Genomic DNA, 13258 nt, shown 5'->3' on the forward strand with positions numbered 1-13258 from the left:
CTAATGAAAAATATCAATATGTTCAAGACTTTTGCTTTTAGAAGCCAGAGATAGGCCCCAGCAGCAGAGCTGGTAGGATATTCCAGCTCAAAACTAACAAGTTACAGAACCTGATCGACTTAGGTTGACAACAGAGGCACATCTGTGGCCACATCCAGTGAAAACAAATTATTTTTAAAGCTAGGCATCATATGCTACAAAGGTACAATGGTAGAGCTATACATTCGGAACCAAAACAATCGACTGAAAAGAAACGCAAGGCAATGCCAATACTTTCACGATTCTGCACCGTTAAAACTGTGGTGTGATGTTTCTCTCTGTGCATTTCTATTTGTAGTGATTGTGAAGGCATACAGGATGTTGACACTGGCAGGGACGTAAACCTCAGTGATATATTATAGGCAGGTTTGCCATACGGGCACCAGCGTTTTCTCAGACAAATAGATATGAATGTCGATGATCCTATAATCATGGCCCGAGTTGCAGTGTGAAATACAAAATAACCGGGACAAAATCACACTGATGTTTATGCAAATGGAGATGCCGGGGATTGAACCCGGGACCTCATACATGCGAAGCATGCGCTCTACCACTGAGCTACATCCCCTCGGTGTGCAGTGGGCCTGTCCTGCAGACATCTTTTCCTGGGAGAATTCTTCCGGTCAAAATATGCTGCCAACTGAAGCACTAGCAAAAGACCAGGGAAAACGGGAGCAAGACTGGAAAAGCACATGGTCAGCTGAAGCAGTGTGCATTATGCTTCTCCATAAGAGATGACTTCCAGGGGAAGTATTCCACCAAAGGATTACCGTGCTCAAAGAGCCATCTCGTGGACAGAGACCATATGACAGTCAAAAAAAGGGAAACAATTGGAGATGCCAGGGATTGGACCCAGGGCCTCATCCATGCAAAGCAAGTGCTCTACCACTGAGCTACATCCCCTCGGTATGCAGTGTGTCTGTCCCGCAGACATAATTTTCAGGGAGAACTCTTCTGGTCAAAACATTCTGCCGAGTGAAGCACTAGCAAAAGAGCAGGGAAAACTGGAGCAAGAATGGAAAACCTCATGGTCACACTGAAGCAGTGTGCATTTTGCTTCTCCATAAGAGATGACTTCCAGGGGAAGATTTCCACCAGAGGATTACTGTGCTCAAAGGGCCATCTAGTGGATAGAGATCATATGACAGTCAAAAAGAGAAACAAGTGGAAATGCCCCAGGTCCTCATACATGCAAAGCATGCGCTCTACCACTGAGCTACATCCCCGCTGAGAGGACGCTTCCTCATCACACCTAAAAGCTTCAGGAGGGAGTGGGCTAAGTAAGGAAAGGGGTTTGCAGTAGTGCATATGAAAAAACATGACAACTGCCAAATTACATCTTACTACTTACAATGACAAAGTTAAAGCGCCAGGTCGATCTCATCACGTTGGTGCCTGAGACATCACATAATGTGACACAGCCATCTCGGATAGATGCCCCAGATTTGAGAAGTGTAGTTATGGAGAAAAAATAAATACATATATATATATATATATGTATGTCTTCAAACACCAAAAATGAGATAGCACCATTTCGCGCAGGAATTCCTCCAGCCGAAAGCCCACATATGTTGCTAGATAGACTGACACCTCTTTCGGATGTCCTTCTGTATTTGCTGGCTAGTGGAAAGCAACGTGGACCCACCACTCTATAGCTCTGCCGTCATGAGTGTCCCTAGCACACTCGGCAGATGTCGCTTCTCTAGGCAGACAAGCAGTGGAATTCTGCGGAAGGTCAATGGTGCTTCCATTGGTTTTGCCACTAGGCGATCCATTGCAGCCCTAGAATGAAGCATAACCCGCTGAATGCATTCAGGGTGTTCTGCGGTGGGAAAGGTCAGAGGGGGTGATAGTTGGTGAGCGTGCACAGCACCTCAGAATGACACCACTGCCTAGCAGGGGGACCGGTGGAGACACTATTTTCAGCCAATGCCCCTCTGTCTGAACGAGTCTGCCTTGTGTCATCCCGGTAAGAGATCAGGCTAACAGGCTTCCAATGAAAAAAGCAGACATCACACTGAAGCATGGTGCACCGTGCATGTCCACAATCATCGGCTCCAAAGAGAAGACGTTCAGGAACAGGATTTAGTATGGCAAAAGAACACATCATCCTAATTCCTATGTACAGGATAAAAAGCCCACAATTGAGGAAAAATATCACATGGAGATGCCTGGGATCGAACCTGTGGCCTCATACTTCCCAAGTATGTGCTCTACCACTGAGTTACATGCCCACTGCCAGCAAGGAACTGTGAAATCTACCAGATGCTGGCTGGCTGCTTGGGACTAACAGCGCCCAGAACTGACGGTAACTGTCGAATTGGAGTTTCCAAATGGCAGACTTCATTTTAGAGCCACCTGTGTCTGGTTGTCCATAGAAACATGCAGAAAGGCTGCCCCCCCATGCAATTCCCCTGACCAACTAATGAAAAATATCAATATGTTCAAGACTTTTGCTTTTAGAAGCCAGAGATAGGCCCCAGCAGCAGAGCTGGTAGGATATTCCAGCTCAAAACTAACAAGTTACAGAACCTGATCGACTTAGGTTGACAACAGAGGCACATCTGTGGCCACATCCAGTGAAAACAAATTATTTTTAAAGCTAGGCATCATATGCTACAAAGGTACAATGGTAGAGCTATACATTCGGAACCAAAACAATCGACTGAAAAGAAACGCAAGGCAATGCCAATACTTTCACGATTCTGCACCGTTAAAACTGTGGTGTGATGTTTCTCTCTGTGCATTTCTATTTGTAGTGATTGTGAAGGCATACAGGATGTTGACACTGGCAGGGACGTAAACCTCAGTGATATATTATAGGCAGGTTTGCCATACGGGCACCAGCGTTTTCTCAGACAAATAGATATGAATGTCGATGATCCTATAATCATGGCCCGAGTTGCAGTGTGAAATACAAAATAACCGGGACAAAATCACACTGATGTTTATGCAAATGGAGATGCCGGGGATAGAACCCGGGACCTCATACATGCGAAGCATGCGCTCTACCACTGAGCTACATCCCCTCGGTGTGCAGTGGGCCTGTCCTGCAGACATCTTTTCCTGGGAGAATTCTTCCGGTCAAAATATGCTGCCAACTGAAGCACTAGCAAAAGACCAGGGAAAACGGGAGCAAGACTGGAAAAGCACATGGTCAGCTGAAGCAGTGTGCATTATGCTTCTCCATAAGAGATGACTTCCAGGGGAAGTATTCCACCAAAGGATTACCGTGCTCAAAGAGCCATCTCGTGGACAGAGACCATATGACAGTCAAAAAAAGGGAAACAATTGGAGATGCCAGGGATTGGACCCAGGGCCTCATCCATGCAAAGCAAGTGCTCTACCACTGAGCTACATCCCCTCGGTATGCAGTGTGTCTGTCCCGCAGACATAATTTTCAGGGAGAACTCTTCTGGTCAAAACATTCTGCCGAGTGAAGCACTAGCAAAAGAGCAGGGAAAACTGGAGCAAGAATGGAAAACCTCATGGTCACACTGAAGCAGTGTGCATTTTGCTTCTCCATAAGAGATGACTTCCAGGGGAAGATTTCCACCAGAGGATTACTGTGCTCAAAGGGCCATCTAGTGGATAGAGATCATATGACAGTCAAAAAGAGAAACAAGTGGAAATGCCCCAGGTCCTCATACATGCAAAGCATGCGCTCTACCACTGAGCTACATCCCCGCTGAGAGGACGCTTCCTCATCAAACCTAAAAGCTTCAGGAGGGAGTGGGCTAAGTAAGGAAAGGGGTTTGCAGTAGTGCATATGAAAAAACATGACAACTGCCAAATTACATCTTACTACTTACAATGACAAAGTTAAAGCGCCAGGTCGATCTCATCACGTTGGTGCCTGAGACATCACATAATGTGACACAGCCATCTCGGATAGATGCCCCAGATTTGAGAAGTGTAGTTATGGAGAAAAAATAAATATATATATATATATATATATGTATGTCTTCAAACACCAAAAATGAGATAGCACCATTTCGCGCAGGAATTCCTCCAGCCGAAAGCCCACATATGTTGCTAGATAGACTGACACCTCTTTCGGATGTCCTTCTGTATTTGCTGGCTAGTGGAAAGCAACGTGGACCCACCACTCTATAGCTCTGCCGTCATGAGTGTCCCCAGTGCTTTAAGTGGGCCGGGGCCTGCCGGGGCTGGGCCCCGCCAGTCTCCAAAAATGGGGCTGAGCCGGGGCCCTGCCGGGGCCCCCCGTCCCACCACGCCATGGCAGGACGCATTATCCCGTCACGGCCGCAGCCGCGACGGGAGATGTGCCCGCCAGTGTAACCTTAGGCAAGTGGACAGAAGTGCCAGCCAGCCACAGCGTCGCTGAGGCTGGCTGGCACTTCTGTCAGTCACTGTAACTTCCCTGATGACCCCCCATCTGAGGGGTCATCAGGGAAGTTACAGTTCCTTTGTTTGCCTTCGCCAGGTCACTGACCCTCTGTGAACCTGTAGGCTCCATGATCTAATATGTAGATTATATCACGGAGCCCGCGGGTTCCCAGAGGGTGAAAGACGCCTCGGGCTCTGTGATCTCTGCTCAGAGCAGTGATCACTGAGCCCGAGGTGCCTGTCTCCTTTGGCAAATCTTTATAAAAGATGCCTTGAAATGTGTACATTTCAAGCCGTCTTTTATAAACGTAGAAATATTTCTACGTTTATAACAGACGGCTTGAAACGTACACAATTCAAGGCATTTTTTATAAAGCTTTGTGGACGGACAAAACCACCTTGGGTTTTGTCTGTCCTCAACGCTTTATAAAAGATGAGCTTGTACGTTTCAAGCCATCTTTTATGAACATAGAAATATGTTACAAATGTCTATGTTTATAAAAGGTGGCTTGAAAAGTACACAAACCATATTAGTACGCATACAAATATATAAATGCTCTACTACATTTATATATTTGTTTGCGCACCCTACTATGATTTGTGCACTTTTAGGCCACGCCCACAGCGGATGCCACGCCCCCAAACGAGGGCCCCCCCTCAATTTCTTACCCCACTTAAACCACTGAGTGTCCCTAGCACACTCGGCAGATGTCGCTTCTCTAGGCAGACAAGCAGTGGAATTCTGCGGAAGGTCAATGGTGCTTCCATTGGTTTTGCCACTAGGCGATCCATTGCAGCCCTAGAATGAAGCATAACCCGCTGAATGCATTCAGGGTGTTCTGCGGTGGGAAAGGTCAGAGGGGGTGATAGTTGGTGAGCGTGCACAGCACCTCAGAATGACACCACTGCCTAGCAGGAGGACCGGTGGAGACACTATTTTCAGCCAATGCCCCTCTGTCTGAACGAGTCTGCCTTGTGTCATCCCGGTAAGAGATCAGGCTAACAGGCTTCCAATGAAAAAAGCAGACATCACACTGAAGCATGGTGCACCGTGCATGTCCACAATCATCGGATCCAAAGAGAAGACGTTCAGGAACAGGATTTAGTATGGCAAAAGAACACATCATCCTAATTCCTATGTACAGGATAAAAAGCCCACAATTGAGGAAAAATATCACATGGAGATGCCTGGGATCGAACCTGTGGCCTCATACTTCCCAAGTATGTGCTCTACCACTGAGTTACATCCCCACTGCCAGCAAGGAACTGTGAAATCTACCAGATGCTGGCTGGCTGCTTGGGACTAACAGCGCCCAGAACTGACGGTAACTGTCGAATTGGAGTTTCCAAATGGCAGACTTCATTTTAGAGCCACCTGTGTCTGGTTGTCCATAGAAACATGCAGAAAGGCTGCCCCCCCATGCAATTCCCCTGACCAACTAATGAAAAATATCAATATGTTCAAGACTTTTGCTTTTAGAAGCCAGAGATAGGCCCCAGCAGCAGAGCTGGTAGGATATTCCAGCTCAAAACTAACAAGTTACAGAACCTGATCGACTTAGGTTGACAACAGAGCCACATCTGTGGCCACATCCAGTGAAAACAAATTATTTTTAAAGCTAGGCATCATATGCTACAAAGGTACAATGGTGGAGCTATACATTCGGAACCAAAACAATCGACTGAAAAGAAACGCAAGGCAATGCCAATACTTTCACGATTCTGCACCGTTAAAACTGTGGTGTGATGTTTCTCTCTGTGCATTTCTATTTGTAGTGATTGTGAAGGCATACAGGATGTTGACACTGGCAGGGACGTAAACCTCAGTGATATATTATAGGCAGGTTTGCCATACGGGCACCAGCGTTTTCTCAGACAAATAGATATGAATGTCGATGATCCTATAATCATGGCCCGAGTTGCAGTGTGAAATACAAAATAACCGGGACAAAATCACACTGATGTTTATGCAAATGGAGATGCCGGGGATTGAACCCGGGACCTCATACATGCGAAGCATGCGCTCTACCACTGAGCTACATCCCCTCGGTGTGCAGTGGGCCTGTCCTGCAGACATCTTTTCCTGGGAGAATTCTTCCGGTCAAAATATGCTGCCAACTGAAGCACTAGCAAAAGACCAGGGAAAACGGGAGCAAGACTGGAAAAGCACATGGTCAGCTGAAGCAGTGTGCATTATGCTTCTCCATAAGAGATGACTTCCAGGGGAAGTATTCCACCAGAGGATTACCGTGCTCAAAGAGCCATCTCGTGGACAGAGACCATATGACAGTCAAAAAAAGGGAAACAATTGGAGATGCCAGGGATTGGACCCAGGGCCTCATCCATGCAAAGCAAGTGCTCTACCACTGAGCTACATCCCCTCGGTATGCAGTGTGTCTGTCCCGCAGACATAATTTTCAGGGAGAACTCTTCTGGTCAAAACATTCTGCCGAGTGAAGCACTAGCAAAAGAGCAGGGAAAACTGGAGCAAGAATGGAAAACCTCATGGTCACACTGAAGCAGTGTGCATTTTGCTTCTCCATAAGAGATGACTTCCAGGGGAAGATTTCCACCAGAGGATTACTGTGCTCAAAGGGCCATCTAGTGGATAGAGATCATATGACAGTCAAAAAGAGAAACAAGTGGAAATGCCCCAGGTCCTCATACATGCAAAGCATGCGCTCTACCACTGAGCTACATCCCCGCTGAGAGGACGCTTCCTCATCACACCTAAAAGCTTCAGGAGGGAGTGGGCTAAGTAAGGAAAGGGGTTTGCAGTAGTGCATATGAAAAAACATGACAACTGCCAAATTACATCTTACTACTTACAATGACAAAGTTAAAGCGCCAGGTCGATCTCATCACGTTGGTGCCTGAGACATCACATAATGTGACACAGCCATCTCGGATAGATGCCCCAGATTTGAGAAGTGTAGTTATGGAGAAAAAATAAATACATATATATATATATATATGTATGTCTTCAAACACCAAAAATGAGATAGCACCATTTCGCGCAGGAATTCCTCCAGCCGAAAGCCCACATATGTTGCTAGATAGACTGACACCTCTTTCGGATGTCCTTCTGTATTTGCTGGCTAGTGGAAAGCAACGTGGACCCACCACTCTATAGCTCTGCCGTCATGAGTGTCCCTAGCACACTCGGCAGATGTCGCTTCTCTAGGCAGACAAGCAGTGGAATTCTGCGGAAGGTCAATGGTGCTTCCATTGGTTTTGCCACTAGGCGATCCATTGCAGCCCTAGAATGAAGCATAACCCGCTGAATGCATTCAGGGTGTTCTGCGGTGGGAAAGGTCAGAGGGGGTGATAGTTGGTGAGCGTGCACAGCACCTCAGAATGACACCACTGCCTAGCAGGGGGACCGGTGGAGACACTATTTTCAGCCAATGCCCCTCTGTCTGAACGAGTCTGCCTTGTGTCATCCCGGTAAGAGATCAGGCTAACAGGCTTCCAATGAAAAAAGCAGACATCACACTGAAGCATGGTGCACCGTGCATGTCCACAATCATCGGCTCCAAAGAGAAGACGTTCAGGAACAGGATTTAGTATGGCAAAAGAACACATCATCCTAATTCCTATGTACAGGATAAAAAGCCCACAATTGAGGAAAAATATCACATGGAGATGCCTGGGATCGAACCTGTGGCCTCATACTTCCCAAGTATGTGCTCTACCACTGAGTTACATCCCCACTGCCAGCAAGGAACTGTGAAATCTACCAGATGCTGGCTGGCTGCTTGGGACTAACAGCGCCCAGAACTGACGGTAACTGTCGAATTGGAGTTTCCAAATGGCAGACTTCATTTTAGAGCCACCTGTGTCTGGTTGTCCATAGAAACATGCAGAAAGGCTGCCCCCCCATGCAATTCCCCTGACCAACTAATGAAAAATATCAATATGTTCAAGACTTTTGCTTTTAGAAGCCAGAGATAGGCCCCAGCAGCAGAGCTGGTAGGATATTCCAGCTCAAAACTAACAAGTTACAGAACCTGATCGACTTAGGTTGACAACAGAGGCACATCTGTGGCCACATCCAGTGAAAACAAATTATTTTTAAAGCTAGGCATCATATGCTACAAAGGTACAATGGTGGAGCTATACATTCGGAACCAAAACAATCGACTGAAAAGAAACGCAAGGCAATGCCAATACTTTCACGATTCTGCACCGTTAAAACTGTGGTGTGATGTTTCTCTCTGTGCATTTCTATTTGTAGTGATTGTGAAGGCATACAGGATGTTGACACTGGCAGGGACGTAAACCTCAGTGATATATTATAGGCAGGTTTGCCATACGGGCACCAGCGTTTTCTCAGACAAATAGATATGAATGTCGATGATCCTATAATCATGGCCCGAGTTGCAGTGTGAAATACAAAATAACCGGGACAAAATCACACTGATGTTTATGCAAATGGAGATGCCGGGGATTGAACCCGGGACCTCATACATGCGAAGCATGCGCTCTACCACTGAGCTACATCCCCTCGGTGTGCAGTGGGCCTGTCCTGCAGACATCTTTTCCTGGGAGAATTCTTCCGGTCAAAATATGCTGCCAACTGAAGCACTAGCAAAAGACCAGGGAAAACGGGAGCAAGACTGGAAAAGCACATGGTCAGCTGAAGCAGTGTGCATTATGCTTCTCCATAAGAGATGACTTCCAGGGGAAGTATTCCACCAGAGGATTACCGTGCTCAAAGAGCCATCTCGTGGACAGAGAACATATGACAGTCAAAAAAAGGGAAACAATTGGAGATGCCAGGGATTGGACCCAGGGCCTCATCCATGCAAAGCAAGTGCTCTACCACTGAGCTACATCCCCTCGGTATGCAGTGTGTCTGTCCCGCAGACATAATTTTCAGGGAGAACTCTTCTGGTCAAAACATTCTGCCGAGTGAAGCACTAGCAAAAGAGCAGGGAAAACTGGAGCAAGAATGGAAAACCTCATGGTCACACTGAAGCAGTGTGCATTTTGCTTCTCCATAAGAGATGACTTCCAGGGGAAGATTTCCACCAGAGGATTACTGTGCTCAAAGGGCCATCTAGTGGATAGAGATCATATGACAGTCAAAAAGAGAAACAAGTGGAAATGCCCCAGGTCCTCATACATGCAAAGCATGCGCTCTACCACTGAGCTACATCCCCGCTGAGAGGACGCTTCCTCATCACACCTAAAAGCTTCAGGAGGGAGTGGGCTAAGTAAGGAAAGGGGTTTGCAGTAGTGCATATGAAAAAACATGACAACTGCCAAATTACATCTTACTACTTACAATGACAAAGTTAAAGCGCCAGGTCGATCTCATCACGTTGGTGCCTGAGACATCACATAATGTGACACAGCCATCTCGGATAGATGCCCCAGATTTGAGAAGTGTAGTTATGGAGAAAAAATAAATACATATATATATATATATATGTATGTCTTCAAACACCAAAAATGAGATAGCACCATTTCGCGCAGGAATTCCTCCAGCCGAAAGCCCACATATGTTGCTAGATAGACTGACACCTCTTTCGGATGTCCTTCTGTATTTGCTGGCTAGTGGAAAGCAACGTGGACCCACCACTCTATAGCTCTGCCGTCATGAGTGTCCCTAGCACACTCGGCAGATGTCGCTTCTCTAGGCAGACAAGCAGTGGAATTCTGCGGAAGGTCAATGGTGCTTCCATTGGTTTTGCCACTAGGCGATCCATTGCAGCCCTAGAATGAAGCATAACCCGCTGAATGCATTCAGGGTGTTCTGCGGTGGGAAAGGTCAGAGGGGGTGATAGTTGGTGAGCGTGCACAGCACCTCAGAATGACACCACTGCCTAGCAGGGGGACCGGTGGAGACACTATTTTCAGCCAATGCCCCTCTGTCTGAACGAGTCTGCCTTGTGTCATCCCGGTAAGAGATCAGGCTAACAGGCTTCCAATGAAAAAAGCAGACATCACACTGAAGCATGGTGCACCGTGCATGTCCACAATCATCGGCTCCAAAGAGAAGACGTTCAGGAACAGGATTTAGTATGGCAAAAGAACACATCATCCTAATTCCTATGTACAGGATAAAAAGCCCACAATTGAGGAAAAATATCACATGGAGATGCCTGGGATCGAACCTGTGGCCTCATACTTCCCAAGTATGTGCTCTACCACTGAGTTACATGCCCACTGCCAGCAAGGAACTGTGAAATCTACCAGATGCTGGCTGGCTGCTTGGGACTAACAGCGCCCAGAACTGACGGTAACTGTCGAATTGGAGTTTCCAAATGGCAGACTTCATTTTAGAGCCACCTGTGTCTGGTTGTCCATAGAAACATGCAGAAAGGCTGCCCCCCCATGCAATTCCCCTGACCAACTAATGAAAAATATCAATATGTTCAAGACTTTTGCTTTTAGAAGCCAGAGATAGGCCCCAGCAGCAGAGCTGGTAGGATATTCCAGCTCAAAACTAACAAGTTACAGAACCTGATCGACTTAGGTTGACAACAGAGGCACATCTGTGGCCACATCCAGTGAAAACAAATTATTTTTAAAGCTAGGCATCATATGCTACAAAGGTACAATGGTGGAGCTATACATTCGGAACCAAAACAATCGACTGAAAAGAAACGCAAGGCAATGCCAATACTTTCACGATTCTGCACCGTTAAAACTGTGGTGTGATGTTTCTCTCTGTGCATTTCTATTTGTAGTGATTGTGAAGGCATACAGGATGTTGACACTGGCAGGGACGTAAACCTCAGTGATATATTATAGGCAGGTTTGCCATACGGGCACCAGCGTTTTCTCAGACAAATAGATATGAATGTCGATGATCCTATAATCATGGCCCGAGTTGCAGTGTGAAATACAAAATAACCGGGACAAAATCACACTGATGTTTATGCAAATGGAGATGCCGGGGATTGAACCCGGGACCTCATACATGCGAAGCATGCGCTCTACCACTGAGCTACATCCCCTCGGTGTGCAGTGGGCCTGTCCTGCAGACATCTTTTCCTGGGAGAATTCTTCCGGTCAAAATATGCTGCCAACTGAAGCACTAGCAAAAGACCAGGGAAAACGGGAGCAAGACTGGAAAAGCACATGGTCAGCTGAAGCAGTGTGCATTATGCTTCTCCATAAGAGATGACTTCCAGGGGAAGTATTCCACCAGAGGATTACCGTGCTCAAAGAGCCATCTCGTGGACAGAGACCATATGACAGTCAAAAAAAGGGAAACAATTGGAGATGCCAGGGATTGGACCCAGGGCCTCATCCATGCAAAGCAAGTGCTCTACCACTGAGCTACATCCCCTCGGTATGCAGTGTGTCTGTCCCGCAGACATAATTTTCAGGGAGAACTCTTCTGGTCAAAACATTCTGCCGAGTGAAGCACTAGCAAAAGAGCAGGGAAAACTGGAGCAAGAATGGAAAACCTCATGGTCACACTGAAGCAGTGTGCATTTTGCTTCTCCATAAGAGATGACTTCCAGGGGAAGATTTCCACCAGAGGATTACTGTGCTCAAAGGGCCATCTAGTGGATAGAGATCATATGACAGTCAAAAAGAGAAACAAGTGGAAATGCCCCAGGTCCTCATACATGCAAAGCATGCGCTCTACCACTGAGCTACATCCCCGCTGAGAGGACGCTTCCTCATCACACCTAAAAGCTTCAGGAGGGAGTGGGCTAAGTAAGGAAAGGGGTTTGCAGTAGTGCATATGAAAAAACATGACAACTGCCAAATTACATCTTACTACTTACAATGACAAAGTTAAAGCGCCAGGTCGATCTCATCACGTTGGTGCCTGAGACATCACATAATGTGACACAGCCATCTCGGATAGATGCCCCAGATTTGAGAAGTGTAGTTATGGAGAAAAAATAAATACATATATATATATATATATGTATGTCTTCAAACACCAAAAATGAGATAGCACCATTTCGCGCAGGAATTCCTCCAGCCGAAAGCCCACATATGTTGCTAGATAGACTGACACCTCTTTCGGATGTCCTTCTGTATTTGCTGGCTAGTGGAAAGCAACGTGGACCCACCACTCTATAGCTCTGCCGTCATGAGTGTCCCTAGCACACTCGGCAGATGTCGCTTCTCTAGGCAGACAAGCAGTGGAATTCTGCGGAAGGTCAATGGTGCTTCCATTGGTTTTGCCACTAGGCGATCCATTGCAGCCCTAGAATGAAGCATAACCCGCTGAATGCATTCAGGGTGTTCTGCGGTGGGAAAGGTCAGAGGGGGTGATAGTTGGTGAGCGTGCACAGCACCTCAGAATGACACCACTGCCTAGCAGGGGGACCGGTGGAGACACTATTTTCAGCCAATGCCCCTCTGTCTGAACGAGTCTGCCTTGTGTCATCCCGGTAAGAGATCAGGCTAACAGGCTTCCAATGAAAAAAGCAGACATCACACTGAAGCATGGTGCACCGTGCATGTCCACAATCATCGGCTCCAAAGAGAAGACGTTCAGGAACAGGATTTAGTATGGCAAAAGAACACATCATCCTAATTCCTATGTACAGGATAAAAAGCCCACAATTGAGGAAAAATATCACATGGAGATGCCTGGGATCGAACCTGTGGCCTCATACTTCCCAAGTATGTGCTCTACCACTGAGTTACATCCCCACTGCCAGCAAGGAACTGTGAAATCTACCAGATGCTGGCTGGCTGCTTGGGACTAACAGCGCCCAGAACTGACGGTAACTGTCGAATTGGAGTTTCCAAATGGCAGACTTCATTTTAGAGCCACCTGTGTCTGGTTGTCCATAGAAACATGCAGAAAGGCTGCCCCCCCATGCAATTCCCCTGACCAACTAATGAAAAATATCAATATGTTCAAGACTTTTGCTTTTAGAAGCCA

The 13258-nt window shown here is 46.7% G+C and overlaps 5 non-coding genes across 5 annotated transcripts; all 5 read right to left on the reverse strand.

Moving 5' to 3' along the window:
• Positions 1–535: 535 nt before the first annotated feature.
• TRNAA-CGC (transfer RNA alanine (anticodon CGC)) lies at positions 536–607 on the reverse strand. Its single transcript has one exon. It is a non-coding gene; the product is annotated as a tRNA-Ala (tRNA).
• Positions 608–2996: 2389 nt separating this feature from the next.
• Positions 2997–3068, reverse strand: TRNAA-CGC (transfer RNA alanine (anticodon CGC)). The gene has a single exon. It is a non-coding gene; the product is annotated as a tRNA-Ala (tRNA).
• Positions 3069–6363: 3295 nt separating this feature from the next.
• Positions 6364–6435, reverse strand: TRNAA-CGC (transfer RNA alanine (anticodon CGC)). The gene has a single exon. It is a non-coding gene; the product is annotated as a tRNA-Ala (tRNA).
• A 2389-nt stretch (positions 6436–8824) lies between these two features.
• Positions 8825–8896, reverse strand: TRNAA-CGC (transfer RNA alanine (anticodon CGC)). Its single transcript has one exon. It is a non-coding gene; the product is annotated as a tRNA-Ala (tRNA).
• Positions 8897–11285: 2389 nt separating this feature from the next.
• TRNAA-CGC (transfer RNA alanine (anticodon CGC)) lies at positions 11286–11357 on the reverse strand. The gene has a single exon. It is a non-coding gene; the product is annotated as a tRNA-Ala (tRNA).
• Positions 11358–13258: the final 1901 nt, after the last annotated feature.

Source organism: Ambystoma mexicanum (assembly GCF_040938575.1).
Source record: "Ambystoma mexicanum isolate Mex_15411 chromosome 12 unlocalized genomic scaffold, UKY_AmexF1_1 Mex_chr12_unloc.1, whole genome shotgun sequence".
NCBI lineage: Eukaryota > Metazoa > Chordata > Amphibia > Caudata > Ambystomatidae > Ambystoma > Ambystoma mexicanum.